This window comes from Cydia splendana, chromosome 5, assembly GCF_910591565.1.
Source record: "Cydia splendana chromosome 5, ilCydSple1.2, whole genome shotgun sequence".
In the NCBI taxonomy this organism is placed as follows: Eukaryota; Metazoa; Arthropoda; class Insecta; order Lepidoptera; family Tortricidae; genus Cydia; species Cydia splendana.
This window is the reverse complement of record NC_085964.1, coordinates 15,319,412-15,337,387: the sequence shown is the minus strand read 5'-3', so window position 1 is coordinate 15,337,387 and position 17,976 is coordinate 15,319,412. Positions and strand designations below refer to the sequence as shown.

Below are 17,976 nucleotides of genomic sequence, written 5' to 3'. Positions count from 1 at the left end.
CAACCTATTTGAGACAGCTAAATAGTCGCGGTACTAATCATCTGTTTGGCTGTTTAATGGGCCTGTGCCTTCGTTTGATATGGCCATTTCAACTTTTAAAAAGTTTGGAACTCGACAAATAATGGAATTTGTATGCAACATTGCAGTCCCAAAATCGAGACTGCAATGTTTTTAACTTTTTAATTTTTGACTGACCATAAAATACGCGCTTCGCGACCTATTTTTTAAACGGCAAAGTCGACTTTGCCGTCCATTTTTGAGAAAAAAAAATTAAACAAACAATTTGTACATTTTCGGGTAGTTATAACATTTACGAGTATTGGTTAACCAACCAAATACAAAACCGCCTGGATCAGTCACTGAACGACCTGACTTTAACCTACATTATTTTGATCATGTAATGTTTTCATCTACCCACAACTGGCTTAAGGAGCCATTTGAGGGTAGATTTTATTTACTTTTATTTAAATATCTAAAGATACAGAGTATAGATGTTTTATCGGCAACATGTTTCTCATGTCCGAGGAAATTCAAAAATATTTAAATATTATTACAAAAATAAAGGTTATGGTTAGAAAGGGTTACCTATAGTAAAATTTGTTTCCATATTGTAATTTTGATGTTAAAAACAAAAATTTGATTGTCCTCGGTTATAATATGAAAACATATACGATTTGCCATTAGTATCTATTACCTATACTTTTTTGTTCTTATTCCCACCCGTCAGCCAGGAGACAATAGTAGCGTAGATAACGTAGATGCTCCATTATGGAAAGGGCATAATAACTACTCTTTCCAGGATAATGGCTAATATTTTACATACAGTCAGCAGCAGAAGTTGCTGAGCGGGCGAGGTGTTCAAAATTACCTTTGACCCGCTCTTGTTCTCTTAACAATACAGTCGCGTCAAGATCATTTTGAACACCTCGCCCGCTTAGCAACTTCTGCTGCTGCGACTGTACCATAGAACCAGGGTTTTAATAGTGACCCAGGAGACCGTTACCATAGAAACGAGTGACTAGATAAAGTTGATTCCCCCTACTAAATTGTATTACAATAAACGTAGGTATTTTGTTCGCAATTTACAAATTTCCCTTAAGGACCCCTAATGTAGCACAGACGATAGCAAAAGCCATGGCATCATTAATTCCCTTAGGTTAATTCCACAAAAATAATCTCAATTTAAAAAGCAAATTAGATGAGTCGGTAATACCTCGGGCCCATTCTCTTTCGTCCAATGGTGACGTAAGAATTTCATTACAGAAGAGTTCCCCTGCGCCCGCTTGCCCTTTTTCAAGAGGATTAAGTTGTAATCCTACAGGAGGACTGAAATCATTCATTAGAATGCAATTCCTAGCTTTATTATGTCCAACACAACGTTTTCACTGCCCGATAATGGATTTAAATCACTTTTTAAATGTGATTCATATGGTAAATTTCAGCAGCGCGGCATGTTAGGGTGACCACACACTGAAGCCGATGGAGAAATAATTGACCTCCGACTGCGAGGTAACGTTAAAAATGAAATGTGCGCAGACTTTATTTACTTTAATAATTGGACAAGTGTATAAATTAGGCCGTATTAAAGTGGAACAAATTACCTGTCACGAAAACAACTTGTTTATTAATTACTGAAAGAGCTGCTTGTAAACATCGTTGTGTAATTGTAATTAATTGAGGCAAGTGTTGTTAATTTGGAATTTAATATGTTTTAAATACAAATTGAATTATTCGTGTACCAACACAATTTTTAGTTTTTAGTTCAAAGTTAGTTGTACCAGTACCAGCGCTAGAAATTTAGCGAGATAATAAGATATCCCCGCACTATACTTATGACTTTGTTTCCATTGACTTAAAAGTAAACATTATGTAAAAAAAAATATAAATGTGATAATAAAATACGAAGCAATTCACTACAACTACAAAGGGATAACATTAATAGAATAACGAAAACTGTGACGAATCCATCAACATACGGGGCCCTAATTCGATGTAACTCAGACAGTGGGCGCTGGGCGCACACAAGGACAGCGCGCGATGAGCCCTGGTATTAAATCTAGATTACCGTTTGGCGTTTCCGCCCCGCTGGATAATCAACGCGACTATATTAAAGCTATCACTCAGGAGCATGACAAGCACGAACCGCGCGTGACGTCACCGTACTCGCCAATCGAACGTAAATTGTCGAGTATTGTCGTGACAATTACGAATTTACATGAGTTATGGAACGACCCTGCTTGAAAAATGGCTCTGGGTGTTTTTAATTGTTCTTGTTGCCTGCCGTTTGGGCTGCACTGAACGTTTCACTTTTCCGGTTCTTTTTTTAGTTTGATGTGCTATTTCAATTTCGATGGAATATAATAATAATTAAATAGAGGAATGGGTAAGACGTGCCACTTTACGGAGTGTGGCAAGTTTTTATTGGGATTAAGTTACCGATACCTAAAAGCTCATTTAATCAGCAGTGGTAAATAAGCCGGGAAAAGGCTAGGAAGATGATTATTATTCATAACAATTTATAAAATAAAAGTTCGAAAAGTGTATACCTACTTGTATACATGTTTATGTACCTACTGAAGTATAAGTGTCTTGGCATAGGTAGCTGTAAACTTATACTTGTGTTTGTTTGAATAAATAAAAAAGAATAATCCGTACCTACTTTAATTGTGTAGAAAGGGTTGTATCGGAATGATTCGGATTATAGTGTTGTTGTTGTTGTGCTATAGAAGGGACGCCCACTTATCGTGTTGACGTAGACGGTACGGTTCGGCCTGTATTAAGTGTGATTGACGGTGACCTTTCTGAATCTATTATGTGATTATAACCAATTTCAAATAAAGTCGTGAGACAATGCATTCTAAAGAAATTGTATTAACGACTTTTAATGGCTTTAAAAAACCAACAATGCACACGTTACACCTGAGGCTTATTAACCGTATTCAGGTTAAGTTTTCCGTCTACAACGAATGTTTTCCTTTAAAGACACTCGCTATTTTATTCCAACAGTTTCTATCATAATATTCATAATTAACGGCATCAGGCTTTGTCATGATTACGGAGGCGAGGGCATTTGGCCCGCGATACGTTCTCATACGGAAAATCGCAAAATATTAAATACAGAAGGTTGAATACGACACAATTATATTTATTTAGACAAACCCGCTGGGCTTCCCGCCATCTCCGTCTAGGCCTAGACACTTTGTATCGAGAACAAATATGTTTTTCGATCGATTGAGGTAGGTAATTGAAACTTTTGATGAAGACATTGTGGCACACGTGTTTTTGACTGCTTTTTTAGCTGCGCAAAGTTCATGTAGAATTACAACAACCAACATAAAAATCCACGCAAACGAAGTCTTGAGTAACATCTAGTTGTATACAGTGAAAACTGGATAAGTGAGACTTCAAGGGACGAGCAGATTTGTCTCACTTAAAGAGGTATTCCACTTACCCAGGCTCTCAGTTAGCCAGGTACAAATAAATTTCTGTCTCATTTACAGAGGGTCCCATTAATAGAGGTGAGAATAGAGGATATTTCAGTTATAGAGGTGGTTAATAAGGTATTTTGTAACTATCTATAAAAATAAATAAGGTAAAATAATTCTTGTCCCTAAATATTTCTTAAGTCTATTAATTATTTCTTTAAATTTATTTTGAATGATTCTGTTTTCAAATGATAGATTTTTTCAATTAAATTTGATACGAACTTCATTGCCTCTTTGAAAATTATTAAATGAAGATGTGTTTATTCGTGTTACTTATCAAGATTTCAGCTTTCGTTTCGATAGTTTTAACTAAGTATTACATAAAGTAACTAAATGAAACTAGAAGTCGTTTAGACACAATTAAGCAAATGCGGAATTTGTGGATGGACTAAGAGTTAGTAAGAATACGGAAATTGATCAATAAAGTCCAAGTTAGAGAGGTCATAGACTGACTTTATCTCAGATACAGAGGTCAATTACTATAAAATTCTAAAAAAAAACAATTAGGAAAATGTAATCTTATAAATATAGTCTCAGTAAAAGAGGTAAAATACACTCTCTGTCTCAATTATAGAGGTAAATCTGACTATAAAATCACAACAACTAATCCCAGTTATAGAGGTTCGTTTTATCTCACTAACAGAGGTAATTCAGTGCTAAAGTGTCGGGACCGCACCATGAGTCCCAGCTATAGAGGTTTCTCACTTATCCAGGTTCCACTTAACCAGGTTTCACTGTATTTGCAGGCGATTTGTGAAAGATTGTCGCAATACGTATTTATTATATATCTTTGTGTTTTTAAGTTTGTTGTATTAATTTATTATTCATTCTTAAGTGCTGATTAAGTATTCTTAGTCTTTACGTACACGACGAGCTAGTATTTTTGTTTTGACATCAGGTATCCCGTGTTACATGCAACGGGTCTTCTGTACAGACTTGTTATTCTGTGCCCAAACAGAGTATTTTTACAAGCGACGCGATTCCCCACCGCGCCTGCGTTAATTGGATGCACTGACCGCGATGCAGCCGGGATGAAAATATTAACGTTCGCCGCAAAATATATCGGGATATTGGGATGTTTCCAGGTGAGCAGCTGCTCCATTATCTAGCGAAATATTATGGGGAATCGTTTTATCCGCTGGGATATTATGAGTTGTTTCATCCGACGATAAACACCATGGTTCACTGCATTAACACAGGCTGATAATTTCCACAGTGTATAAAGGCTTATGTTAGGATTAACGGTTGTAGAAAAAAAATATTAGTTTAATTACTGAACTAAGTTTTTTGTGCCACGTACTGGGAGGCACAGTGCGGCAAAACCGCCAAAAAGGTGGGCAAAGGAAGTGGTAAAAATGGCCGAAAACCATTGGATTAGCGCAGCGCATTTGAAAGTCGTGGTGGAAATCCCTAAAGGACGCATGTTCCCAGCAGTGGACGTATTTTGTTTGATATAATGTACGTGAAAGGACCATATACATAATACAGTAGTAATCAAGGAAGTCAAAAATTTTCCGTCACATCAATCTCTAAGGGCCGGTGGGGCAGCGACAGCGGCTGAAACCCTAAAACGCCGCAAATATGCTGGTCTTACAAACAACCACATATTTGCGGCGTTCGCGGTAGAGACCGTGGAGTCGTGACGCTCATAATATTCTTGAGAGCCTAAAAAAAGGCTGATTGGCTGGCACATTCCTAGGCCAAAGAATAGGCATAGCTATTCAGCGTCGGAATGTAGCCAGCCTCATGGGCAACCTTCCGCGGGGGACAGATCTGGGGGACCTAAGATAGATAGGTGGGTAAGTGTTATGTATACTTAATTTTAATAATAATTTATACGTTTTGTTATTGCGATCTTAAATAAATTCAAACTAAACTTTCCAAAAAAAAACATCAATATATAATTTTATATATGCGGTATGCACTACTAAATCATTCCTTTATTATAATGTGTGAATGTACAATAATATACGAACAATAAACATTAGAACATTAACCTTTACCTCTGTACAATAATCAACCAAACGTAATTAGTGGTTGATGTCCGATTCACTAACAATACCGGTCAAATATTAGTTTTGAAAATGGTCTCCGGCGCAAATCGTTTCCATTTACTGGTGGACTAGGTTAATCATGCTGTGTTTGTGTTATTACTAGTGTTTGATTATGACAGTAGAATTTATTGGAACTGTAATTCAATTATTGCAATCAGTTTTGTGTAATTAAATTGTGCACCTGGACTGATTTAACCTCTAGCCGCCCAGAGACCTATAAAAAGGTCTCCTGTTCCATTCTAATTTGAACTTTGTGTTGACAAAATAAAATTTCATTTTGCTTGGCAAGGTTTGACGTATGGGCGGCTAGAGGTTAAATATGATGATAAAATCACGTTTAAATTATATGCACAGAAATCATTTATTCTAGGCATCCGTTTATTTACTACGCGATAAGAAGTGAAATTAAATACAGTTAAACAACACTTATTTATGAATGGCGTCGCTCTTAGTTCCGAGTCGCATTAAGCTAAAACGAAATATTTCTTGAAAATGTATATTGTATTCAATTTATAACTAGGTATGTTGTTTGGTAACTGAGCGTTTTCCAAAAAAAGTGTACATTTCATTCGTCTTAAAAATATTGACTTCTTTGGCTCATTTTACTCAGAATCATTAGTACATTCACGCCTCATACATGCAAAAACGGTGGCCCAAACTTTTGTAAGAAAATTTTTTTTTTCAGTGAGTCACGTACAGTCAACGGTAAAAATATGGGTGTAGACAACTTACTCAAAAATATGTCCCATAGTTCTTAATTCACTGACATAAGAGTTATGGGACATATTTTTGAAATGATTTGTACACCCATATTTTTACCGTTGACTGTACATACAAATAAAAAAAAATTCATACAAGAATGTGACGATCTGAAAAGGAAATCTTTGGACACATTTTTTCATGTATACGGCGTGAATGTACAAATGATTCTGAGTAAAATGAACCCAAGAAGTCAATATTTTGAAGACATGAATGAAATGTACACTTTTTTTGGAAAACGCTCAACTATCAACAAGACTTATTTGCTATAGTTTCTAACGTGACTAATTATAATTAAAAATAAAGAGAAAAATAAAGCTAACTATTTATTTATTTCAATTAAATTGCACAAATTTACACAAAAAGAGTACAAATGGCGGACTTAACGCCTTGAGGCATTCTCTACCAGTCAACCATTGGGCTACACAGAGACAGTTAGTTTGGTGCAGGATTGTAAGATTGACAGGACTGGAGATTGCCAGTGACATCGCCCACGTCAACACACGCGGTACTCCACAGCCCACTGTAACCTTTGAGAGCGTTTGACACATTGTCCGATCCGATATCGGATGTCGGAAGGAAATAAAATGTATGAAAAAAAAACATTTATTCAGATGAAATAAACCCTATTTTACAGATATTTTTCTTCTGCCAAACTGCAGGTCAGTTTGTTGGCAGAGGGAACTCCCTTAAAACATAGATGGGTAGACTTAGCTAATTGCCTAATTAATTGTTAACTTAAGTACATCTTATTGCTTATCCTGTTAACTTCAACTTAATTTTGTATAATAGAAACATTTTCATTTTAAATTTAAACATCCTAACTGATTTACATTCCCATAAGATATGTATATGTGTTTCTCTGTATTTGCTTATGCATTTAATAAATCATTATTACTAAAAAACTATCGTTATGCCATTGGCACTCTCCTGCAGCTGTTTTTGTCATAGGCGCCTTCCGACGTCCGATATCGGAAAGGTGCTTCCGATAAATTTAGCCATGTCGAAGCCCTCCGTCAGCTGTCGGACCGATAATATTTGTTTGTGTGCGTACGTGTGGGCATAACGCTTGTTGTAGTGTGTGTGACCGCTAAAGACGGCGCCCGGGCGCGCCCCCGCGGCCTGACTAACGCAGATGTAGGATCCTACATCCGATATCGGATCGGACAATGTGAAAACGCTCTTAGGCTTCGCCAGGTTTCTAGCAACAATAACTAATTTCCTTGTTAATTAGTTTGGCTTCCAGCTTCATGCGCCCGTCGCTATCTTCCCGTTATTGTTACTTTGCTGAAGATTTAGTGGAGCTGACTATGGGTTATTCGTCAAAATGCCGACAAAATGTTAATCTCGTTGAAAGAAATAAGTTAAGTAACTTTTTTTTAACCGATATTATCAGTATCACAGGGTTGTTTTGAAAGTTGTTAGTTGCTCTAACTCTACTAGTTCGATTTCAATATACTTACTTATACCATTGAAGTTTCTACATCCTTTTATCCGCATAAAGGGGTAGATACTCTTTATACATTAACCTGTGTGATAAAACCATTTTTTAAACGGACACACGTTGTTATCAAGTGTGTGACCCAACTGTGTGACCCAAATATGAAATGGCAATAAGGAGGACGAAACTTTCGTAGAATGAACGCGTAGTGCATGATGATGGCAGATGTAAATGACTACAGAGCTACGCCGTGTCATGCCGTGCGTGCTACGCTACGCTGTGGAGCTTCCACTGTAGCAGCTACGAAAACATTTTACAGAGGTTCATAAAGATGGTCTATCTATTAGTCCCATTGACCTATCAATGGCCAGTCCTTAGATATAAGTCAATGATTAGTCATATCATGGATTATCTAAATTTGGAACTTGATTGTATAATAAGCTTTAAATATATTTACGTAATTACCTATTTTAACTGTGTACTTACCTAATAAAAAACCGGCCAAGTGCGAGTCGGCCTCGCGTTCCAAGGGTTCCGTACATTACCCAATTTTTAACAATGTATTTTTATATGTGAAACGCTAGTGAATTGCCTTTAAAAAACCCGTAGAGGTCGGATCAAAAAATAAGTAATTAGTCCGACTCACGCTTGACTGCATATTTCTGATAGGTTTTCCTGTTATCTATAGGTAATTAACTATTTTGTATATTTTTTTCAAATTTTTAGACCCAAAAGTTTGGGGGGGAATGGCCATTTTTTGGCTGTTGTCATAAATAACTTCTAACCTAATTATTTTAAAATTACAAAAAATATGTATTTGAGATTCTCAAAATGAGCTCTTCCATTTGATATGAAACATATGATGTTAAATGGGTGTACGATAATATAGTTTAAAAAACATTATTTTTTAATTTGCTCATTTACCGTGGCCTCCATGTTTAAAATTCATTTGTTTACGTAAGATGTCCGTCTTTGGGTCACGAATTTACATATGTGTAGGTACCATATTTCAACTTAATTGGTCCAGTACTTTTGGGGAAAATGGGCTGTGATAGACGGACGGACAGACAGACAGACAGACGCACGAGTGATCTTATAAGGGTTCCGTTTTTTCCTTTTGAGGTACGGAACCCTAAAAAAATATATATCTCTAACGAATCCGGATCAAATTCATACCTGTAGTTACACTCAGAATAAGCCCCTTGGCCGGCATAAAATTCTCGGATAGGTATTTATTGTGTCGGATAAGTGTCTCAACATTTTATTGCAAGTGAAATGTTCACATTTTAAGCCTTGGGTTAAGCCTCGATGAAAGCTGCAAAAGTGTATACCCATAAAGTGGGTGTGAACTTTTGCAGCTCTGTGTAGGTACCTACCTCCCTACATCGCTACTTAATGGATGAATTCCATTCACAGTGTTTCCATGCAGTTACGAAGCTGTACGTAAAGATAAAATAATTCAACTTATTTCAATTTTAACCACTGTTTATTTTGCCAATAGGTACCGTTGTAAAACATCGCCTTTAAAATCAATTCAATTTAATGTTATTTTGTTGCATAAAATAGGTACATTAGTAAGTTACACTCACAATATGCTAAATCCTAAAGTTTAATTCAATGTTGTGAATAATTTCCTAAACTATACAACGGAATGTGCTGCATAGATACCTGTGAGATTCCGTCCCGACATTAAGCTCGAGCTATAAGAGTGCCGCGGTCGACACTCAAATTCATTAAGGTAGGGTCGCCTAAGACCGGATGTGACCTAAGATCGGATGCATAGAATTTACCGCAAATGAAGCGATATTTTTCACTGATGGCAACATAGTTTGCTTCGCCATTTTGTTCCGCCCCCCCCCCCCCCCCGTCATTCCGCGATCGGCGCTGCGACTATTAGCACATGAGCACCGGACGTTTAAAAAAAAGTTGCCATTTTTTTACTTAATAGTGGTGGTCCAAAAAGGGCAATCCAGACCTTTCAGAAAAAGGAGGCGCACTCAGTTTTACAGAATATTTCCAAAACAAAACAAAATAAACGCGATTTTGTACCTAAATAAGATAACTATTCTTTAGGCAAGAGGCACACCTCTTGGTATTTTTTTAACAAACTTAAAAACACCTACAATACCTACCCAATACCTACCTACTGCAAAAAAGTAGGTGCAGAAAACTTAAACCAATAGGGAGTATTACTGCAATGTTCTGCCGCCAGAGAGCAGCACTAGTTTGTTTAGTAAACCATAGAGTAACTTATACATACTAGGCCTGAAACAGTTTTTTGACACGTTTTCACTATGGCATTGATGCATCAAGGCGGTTTGTTTACAGGTGGCCTACCGCGAAACGCGAAAATCGAAATTTCGTTATTTGCCTCTCTATCGATCGAATAGGCAAAAGAGATAGAGAGGCAAAACCGAACATTCGATTTTCGTGTTTCGCGGTAGGCCCTGTGATTGCGCTTGCGACGCAGAGTTTTGCGTAATATTCCCTATTTAAATACGTCACGAACTAAATGGTATTCGCGGGTACCGCAGTTTGATTTGCTCGCAGCAGTACTGGGCCGTGTGTCGCGAGCTACCTGTATTAGAACTATGTTGGTTCCGGCAACGACCGCGACTTGTTCGCCGTTACAATTAAACTCCTACAAAATATGGTTTGCATCGCCCGCTCTGACTGCGGCTTATAATGAACGAATGACCGGAAGTTTATTATCACAAGTTTATTCGCGACATCAATTATCTGCAAAAAATATCAGTGCGTTTTCTTTAATTGCTTTTATTTAAAAAAAAAAACTGAGCTTAATTAAATAATGAGTCAGAATTTTTATTGTTTTGTTTAATACATATGAAATAAAACTTTTTACATGGAATATAATTTCAGTGGTCACTAAATATAAATTTGAGCAGATAAAAAACGTTTTGCTTAAGCGCGCGGTTGTTTAATGCGATAAATGCAACGTTGAACGCATGCGATCAACGGAATGTAAAGAAAAAATGTGTAGGAAAAATGACAATGCGCTTATCGCTATTACGTTTACCGCTTAAAACAATGTATTACCTGATGTTGAATGGGTGTGCGGCAAAATGTATCGCGTTTAACGCTGCGTTTATCGCATAAAACAACCGCGCGCTTTAGAAACTCCAAACAAATGTAACTAATTAACATTACTTATTCGGGCGACATCAACTGAATGAAGTTAAGCCAGAATCACCAAATACTTATTTATAAAGTCCCTTCAGATCACAATGCGCCTTTTGATTCTTTTCACCTTGATCCGGCCGGTCTTTGTCGGAATACAAGATTGAAAACACTTGTTTGGATTAGCGGCCCGATTCGAACTTTAAGATACGTCAAATATTAAGGCTAGATACGATATGGATTGGATATGTCAGTGTCAAAAGTGACGTTATTGTTTGAAGAAACGTCACATTTGACACTGACATATCCAATTCATATCGTATCTAGCCGTAATGTTTGACGTATCCTAAAGTTCGAATCGGGCAGTAGAACTTCTGAAATGGTTCGGAATAACCGAGTGGCTTATTTGTTGCCGATATATACGATAACGCAAACAATGTTCACGGTGGTTGTTTGACTTTTCCATACCCGTTTACAGAGTTTACTGTTTACCATACACAATTTTGTTGGCCCTTTTGATGCCCCGTTTGTCTAACATTTAATTAAAATTTTCAAAAAGTGTTATTAAAGTTAAACTTACTAATTATTAAATGTACCTTAAATATTTTATTTGTACGTTCACAACAAAGTTAAATTTGATACAAAATTTAACATGGGTTTTCCTATTAGAGGCGATGGATGGTAGTGGTATTTTATAAAACTGTTTTTGTAAAGTGTTGTGTACCGTAGCGTATAAGTTAACTCTAAATTGTACAGTGATTTGGTTTATACTGCCAGACTGTATATATTTTGTTTGAATAAATAAAATAAAATAAATAATATAAACTATGAATTGAAATTGGTCCCATTGTCGGCACCGACAATCTCTGTTTTCTTGCGCTGCTCAGCGGAACTGTCAAAGGGTTCTCCAACTTTTTTAACATCACGGAACCCTACTCAGCTTAGTAAATAACTCTGTTTAATTATGTTTGCGTAGTTAGGATTCGGATCACGTCGGCGCTAGCTAATTTTTGTGGAGTGCGTCACCCGCACCGCCTCTTAATTGGTTGTATTCATCAGCGACATAGTTTCGTGAATGCGGTCCTTTTGATCACTAAAGCCCACTTTTACGTAAGTTAATCTGGATTTACACGTGTGCTTACACGTTTAGACTGATTTTGTAATGAAAAAGTTGATCCTCATGCACGGCCTGTAACATAGTGAAAGGATATTTTTTCCACTATTTTAAATAAATGTACATTGAAATTGAGGAACTATCTTTGTTACGGAACTTTATTTATCTACGTATACAAATAAATCTAATAATCATACTATAATGCAGGAAATCGAATGGTGGCCTTTTTGTATTGTATTTTTATTTAAAGTTATTTATTTTCATTAATCGCTTCAATACCTGACATACTTATAAGTATGTTTTTATTTCACTTTTGTTGCTTTATTTTGCTGCTCGTTATAAATTTAAGTAGATAATGTTATATATTCACATAATTATGTCTACAACTCAATAATCATGAAAAAATATTTACTAAAGTACCTATAATACAATAACTTATGCCTTCATTATCCTTTTAAACTGATCAGAGTTTCGTTTGTTTAAGCTGCAATGTGGTCCTTATCACGATAATAAGCAATGATCAGATTATCATGCTCATGCTCACTTGCTCAGGCTAACTAGTCATGCAAATACCAATTATGTACATAGTATAAATAGGAGTTAATATACATCTTGCCTTCCGAGTTATTCGGGTGTGCGGCCGGTTAATCCCCACTAGAGCCCTCGAGTGGACTGACGCGTTACTAACAATACATATCATGTGTACACACGTATTAACTATTTGCTATTTACAATTCATACAAATTAATATTCAAATCGAGTTAAAGCATGGCATAATTAATTTCATGTAATCTGATTCAATAACAAGCTTTCTGTGCATAACGAATCATTAACATATATAAGACATAACAAAAATAAATAATATTACAAATAAACTTTCAATAAATTTACTCGTCTAACTAGTAAAACCTTTAAATCTGCGTACCGTTTTGAATGTGTATGTGAAAAGAAATTGTAGTCGCAACAAGGTAAAAATTTCCTGCGTAAAATCTGAAAAATAAGCGGTTCGTCTTTTGATTGGGACTTTTCTTCATCTAATCAACATTCAAGGAGCAGCGGCCGTAGAGCTGTCTCCATAAATTACATATCAAGTAGGTTTGTGTACAGGCTTTATGAAAAATGTTTTCGTTACGCGCTCCCGGCTACCGGCCCGCAATATAAGCCGTATACCCGAGTAGTATATTAGCGATCCATAGTCAATGACAATGTATAGTTAACCATTTTATCCTGTATATCGTTTCTTTATATTTTAGAAAATTTACCATACCCTTACGTCAATACATATACATAATATACAATAGTTATTAATATACAATAAGGCATGATGTCTGATATCCGCCGAAATTATGAATTATAACTGCATATTCTTAGATTTTTACTGATTTTCTGCTAAAATATTTACATACAAATTCATTCATTATATTAATTATCCATATATCTAATAAAAAAATAGGAACTAGGTAATAGCGGCTATATATTACCTACCAATAAATTTAAAAAAATATATGTTTAGTTAGATTGTCTAAACTCATAGCTGCAGAAAGTTGTTGCGGTATCTTAGACTACATCAATAATTAATTTAAGACAGGTGTTCCTACTTATTTGGAAAGGCCGTCAAGCGTATTCTAATTTTAATGAGGATATAAATTCGATCAGATCCATATTTAATCCAGATCGAATTCATTCAATTAGAATAAGCCTGTGTTAGATAAACAAATATTATCCTCCTATACATCAAAACTGACAAATGCAATTATGATTTGTCAAATCAAACTTATTTAACGTTTAGGAATGTACTCAAATTAACGGAGATAATAAACATGGTGTATAAACTACGGTGTTGGTATACGGTGAAAATACTGATTCTTGTATTTATACTGTGGCAAAGTTGCGGAACTCTGTGGTTGCAGGAGCCTTTATGCAAACAAAATATATTGGCCTCCTGATATGTTAGCTCGTTAACTTTGCTATTAGTTTCTCTCAAAGCAGCCCAAGACATAAATAAGCAAGTTTCTATTCGGGCGACATGTCGAAGTCTTGGACTGTTAGTAAGAGTTTTTTTATCCCAGAAATAAGTTTTAACGAAACATGTTACAAGGATTAAATCGCAAAAAAACAACGTTTATTTTCGAATTCGAATCTTAAAAATTGTATCATCGAATTTATAAACTAATATACTAATTAATATATTGTTACTTCCCAGATAGAACGTCAACCTGCATCTCTTACGATAGTTACCCTGAAATGTCGCCCCACCACACCTACCCACCCACACATAGGTAAAATTATTTTTCCCGCAATAAAATACAATTTAAAACTTATTTGCAAATAACAAAATAAACTTGTTACCAACTGGTAATGCCTTTAAATTTTAACTAATATCTGATAAACATACTTACAGTATTATTACGTATAATCTGTCCGTTTTGCTACTTAAGATCAGTACGCCATAGTAAATGTATGGCGAAGTTGATCTTAGAAATCGGACAGGCTATACTTACTAATAGTACGGCTCTAAGCCCTAAATAATTTCAATAGTATTGGAGATCCTGCCATCCGGCAGAAAGCATGATACTTGGCCGGGGGTAGACGGGTACTTAATACATATATTGTTCATTGGCGGTAACTTTATCGTTTTTGTTAAAATACTTAACGACCATTTTTTCTTTGCCTATATATAACTAAAATAATTAACAAAGAGACAATTACCATGGTTAAATAAGCCACAAAAATAAAAAATCGATCTAATATTTGCACACTGTTTGCTGTACAGGAGATATATCACCATTTATCCAAACCTAAACTATATTGATCGTTAATAATTCAAATATGTGTGCCTACGTATATTTTGCCTCGAGTTGTACCGCCGAGTGTAAATTCGGCAGGCCACTCCAATAAAGCACTCGACGTCTGATAGAGAGCCATATGCCGCACGGAGCCAATCCGCTTTCGCCGAGACAAAGGACTTGGCTCGAGTTGGATCATCAAGCGTCGGAGTCTCTGAATACGTAAACACGTGGACCTTGCCATTTTGTTGCACTTAGACAATACGAATGCAACATTTTAGAGACAATGTCACTAAAAAGTATGTTTCCGTGACCAAAGCTGGTGCAACTCAGCTGAAACGTCGGAATTTAAGGTAATAACAATAAAATTATATCGAGGTAGACCCGTTTGTGTTTGTAATTAAATAAATGTCACTACCCAAAACAAAAACGGTATACTAAATCATATCATCTGAAATCTAAAATTATAAGAAGATCTGTTTCTTTTTTATTTAAAGATATAATAAAAGCGTTCCTGCAAAGTTAGAACAGGGGCCAAATTCGACATGTACAACTGTCGGATTTCGCGTCAATTGAAATTCAACTGTTGAAGTTCATTTGAAGTTCATCAAGTGCGGAAGTTCATTTGGTACAACCAATAATTTAACAAAAAACAACTTTGTTTTATTATTACTTTAAGGTTTATAATGGTTTGGTTTGGTTGTCACCTAACTGTAGATTGCTAATGTCAAATTTTGATAAGTAATGATTCGATTCAACGGAAGTTCAACATGCGACGTCAAAAGTGGCATGTCGAATAAGCCCCCAGAAGTTGACACAGCTGGACTGATTGCACCATATCGTAAATTGTTGAAAATTTGCTCAGACCAAAAATATAACAGTCCTCTAAATAAAATTTGCCGGGACGCCATATTCAACGTGTACCAGGTCATCGTTTGTGCGTAAAAACTCGACTTAATTGACCATTAACACTAGGTATAAAAATAACAGAATAGTAACCGCTAGTTAAATTTCATTCTAACATCCATAACAGTAAAATACTTGACATAAACTCGGAGCCTTGAATTCCCACATCGCGCCGGTGTAAACAAACGACCATTCAGCCATTTAGTAGGCATTAATGGCGTCAAGTCGTTAGATTAATTAACGACTGCACTTTACAGCGTGGATCGGACATGCTCGTTCTCGCTGCCTCTTGGGTTGTGGTTCTCTAAGCTTCGGTAACTACAATGGGCTAACTTATTCACGGCGAGTAGCGCCAAATATATCTGATGTGTCGCAAATATAAAACTTTAGAATACTTATTGGAAGCCGTAAACCCAAATTATATTTGAAAAATACGAGGAAAAATTATGAAAAAGTCTTAACTCATTAATTAAATGCGTGAGTAACTACTGAAAATTATCTTACTTAAAAAATAAATATATATTTTTAAGAACTAGACTGAAATCCTGAATACTTTTTATCGAGAACAATCCTGTAAGTAGGTAACCCTTTAATTGAGGATAACATTTTGTATGGGATAGTCATTAAATAATGAGTTCCATGACGACGAATTCGTGTATAGTTGTAAGTTTCTTTAGTGAATACATTGGAAGCGTTTACCCATACAAGAAGTTATTATAAAATAACCTAACAACAGCAACAACAACAAGGGAACAGCTGTAAAAAAGTAAAGAAATAAATGCATTTGTATTTATACAAAAAATCTGAGGTCTAAAACCCAACAAATGACCATCCTGACTAACATAAGTTAACACTGCCATAGGAAAGGTTAGTAATCCCAAATCCGCTGGCAGTATGAGCGCGCCATTATCCCAGTCGGACGGGGACAAACGACATCGTCAGGTGATATCAGTTGCAGCTGCGACGGTTCCGAGATTCACTTACGGATTGATGGCAATGCAACTCGATACATCTTAAGGGCTATTTCCATCTATAAAACGATGCGATGTAGCGCTGCATTTAGAAAAGGAAATTTGATACCAATATTATGAGAATTCAATTCGATTTATCAGTAAATATCGGTAACACAAACACGTGACTACGGTTTAGAGCAAACGCACACACCTAACCATGCAATTACGTTTTAGATAATTATGTTACGTGTGTACGTGCAATGTACCTATAACATGTATTCGTGTAAACCATACGAGTAGAAATAAAATTTTCATGTGCATCAGGTTTCCATGAGCTACGTCTTGAATAATCTATTGTTTACAATTTACATGAACTTATCGAAAATAACCTACAAAATATTGTTATTATATTTACCAGAGCTCTTCTACAAAGGAAAATATTGTAAGAAACCTGCATATGTGAAATCCGCATTGGTCTAGTATGGAGACTATCCTAAGCCTTTTGCGCCTGTCCCAAGCAGTTGGACATATGATACCTGTATGTTTTGGACTATTATTATATATATTACATTACTGGGTCCAATGCTGGGTACAGGCATTTTTTTTTTATTTTACTTTGTTCTGAAGAATACTAAGAATTTATGAAAAGAGAATGTGCAAGTAAAATACACACTAAGTGACTGATTACGGTATATGGCAATTTATGGGGCTGTAAACTTAATATTTAACAGTAGTTGAGAGAAAGTAGTAATTAAGAATAAATAAAAGTAGACGCAGATTATTCTAACAGAAACAATTCTAGGTATTTATTATAACTCGTGGTAATGCTTTCTCTAGCTTTATGTAGGTAAGTGATTCAAGAAGATAAGTCTAAACGACTAAGTAGCTAGTCCAATAGGTACGGCGCCGTTGAGATATCTCCGAGCTCGCGACGCATAAACATTGCTTGAAACGGGACTTTGTTTTAATTAAGACCATCTGTTTAATAATTTGTAGAGCTTTAAATTACAAAAACGCCTTGCTTTTCTCAGAAAAAATATTAAGAGAAAAGGCGCTTAGTGAACTTTTCATATCTCGATTGACAATCCTAAGTTAGGTAGGTACGCTCCGTACGCTAAATACTTTGTTTATGTTTATTTCCAGATAATCGGTTGTGTTACCGGTTAAGTCATTAAGTGCGACAAAAAAATCAAACGACACGATAATTACTACACTCACACTTCAATAAATCACCTCTATAGCCTAAATTTGCTACAGTCAGACCAAGCTGTAGGTACAGTCGCCCTGTATCTGAATACATCGGAGCTGCCAAGGCGCTCACAAATATCTGAACACGCCTC

The 17,976-nt window shown here is 35.9% G+C and overlaps 1 protein-coding gene and 1 long non-coding RNA gene across 4 annotated transcripts in view; one reads left to right on the top strand and one right to left on the bottom strand.

The window, feature by feature from the left end:
- Nucleotides 1–17,976, bottom strand: part of LOC134790798 (protein muscleblind-like) — a 402,804-nt gene that overhangs the window by 303,501 nt on the left and 81,327 nt on the right. The gene's annotated exons all lie outside the window — the stretch shown is intronic.
- The window catches only part of LOC134790818 (uncharacterized), a 91,988-nt gene that overhangs the window by 3,805 nt on the left and 70,207 nt on the right, over nucleotides 1–17,976 (top strand). The window contains exon 3 of one of the 2 annotated variants that reach the window (XR_010144222.1): nucleotides 1,443–1,676. The exons of the other annotated variant lie outside the window; for it this stretch is intronic. This is a non-coding gene — a long non-coding RNA (uncharacterized LOC134790818). Of the gene's footprint in view, nucleotides 1–1,442; nucleotides 1,677–17,976 lie in introns of those variants that run through there. 2 annotated transcript variants of the gene reach the window in all.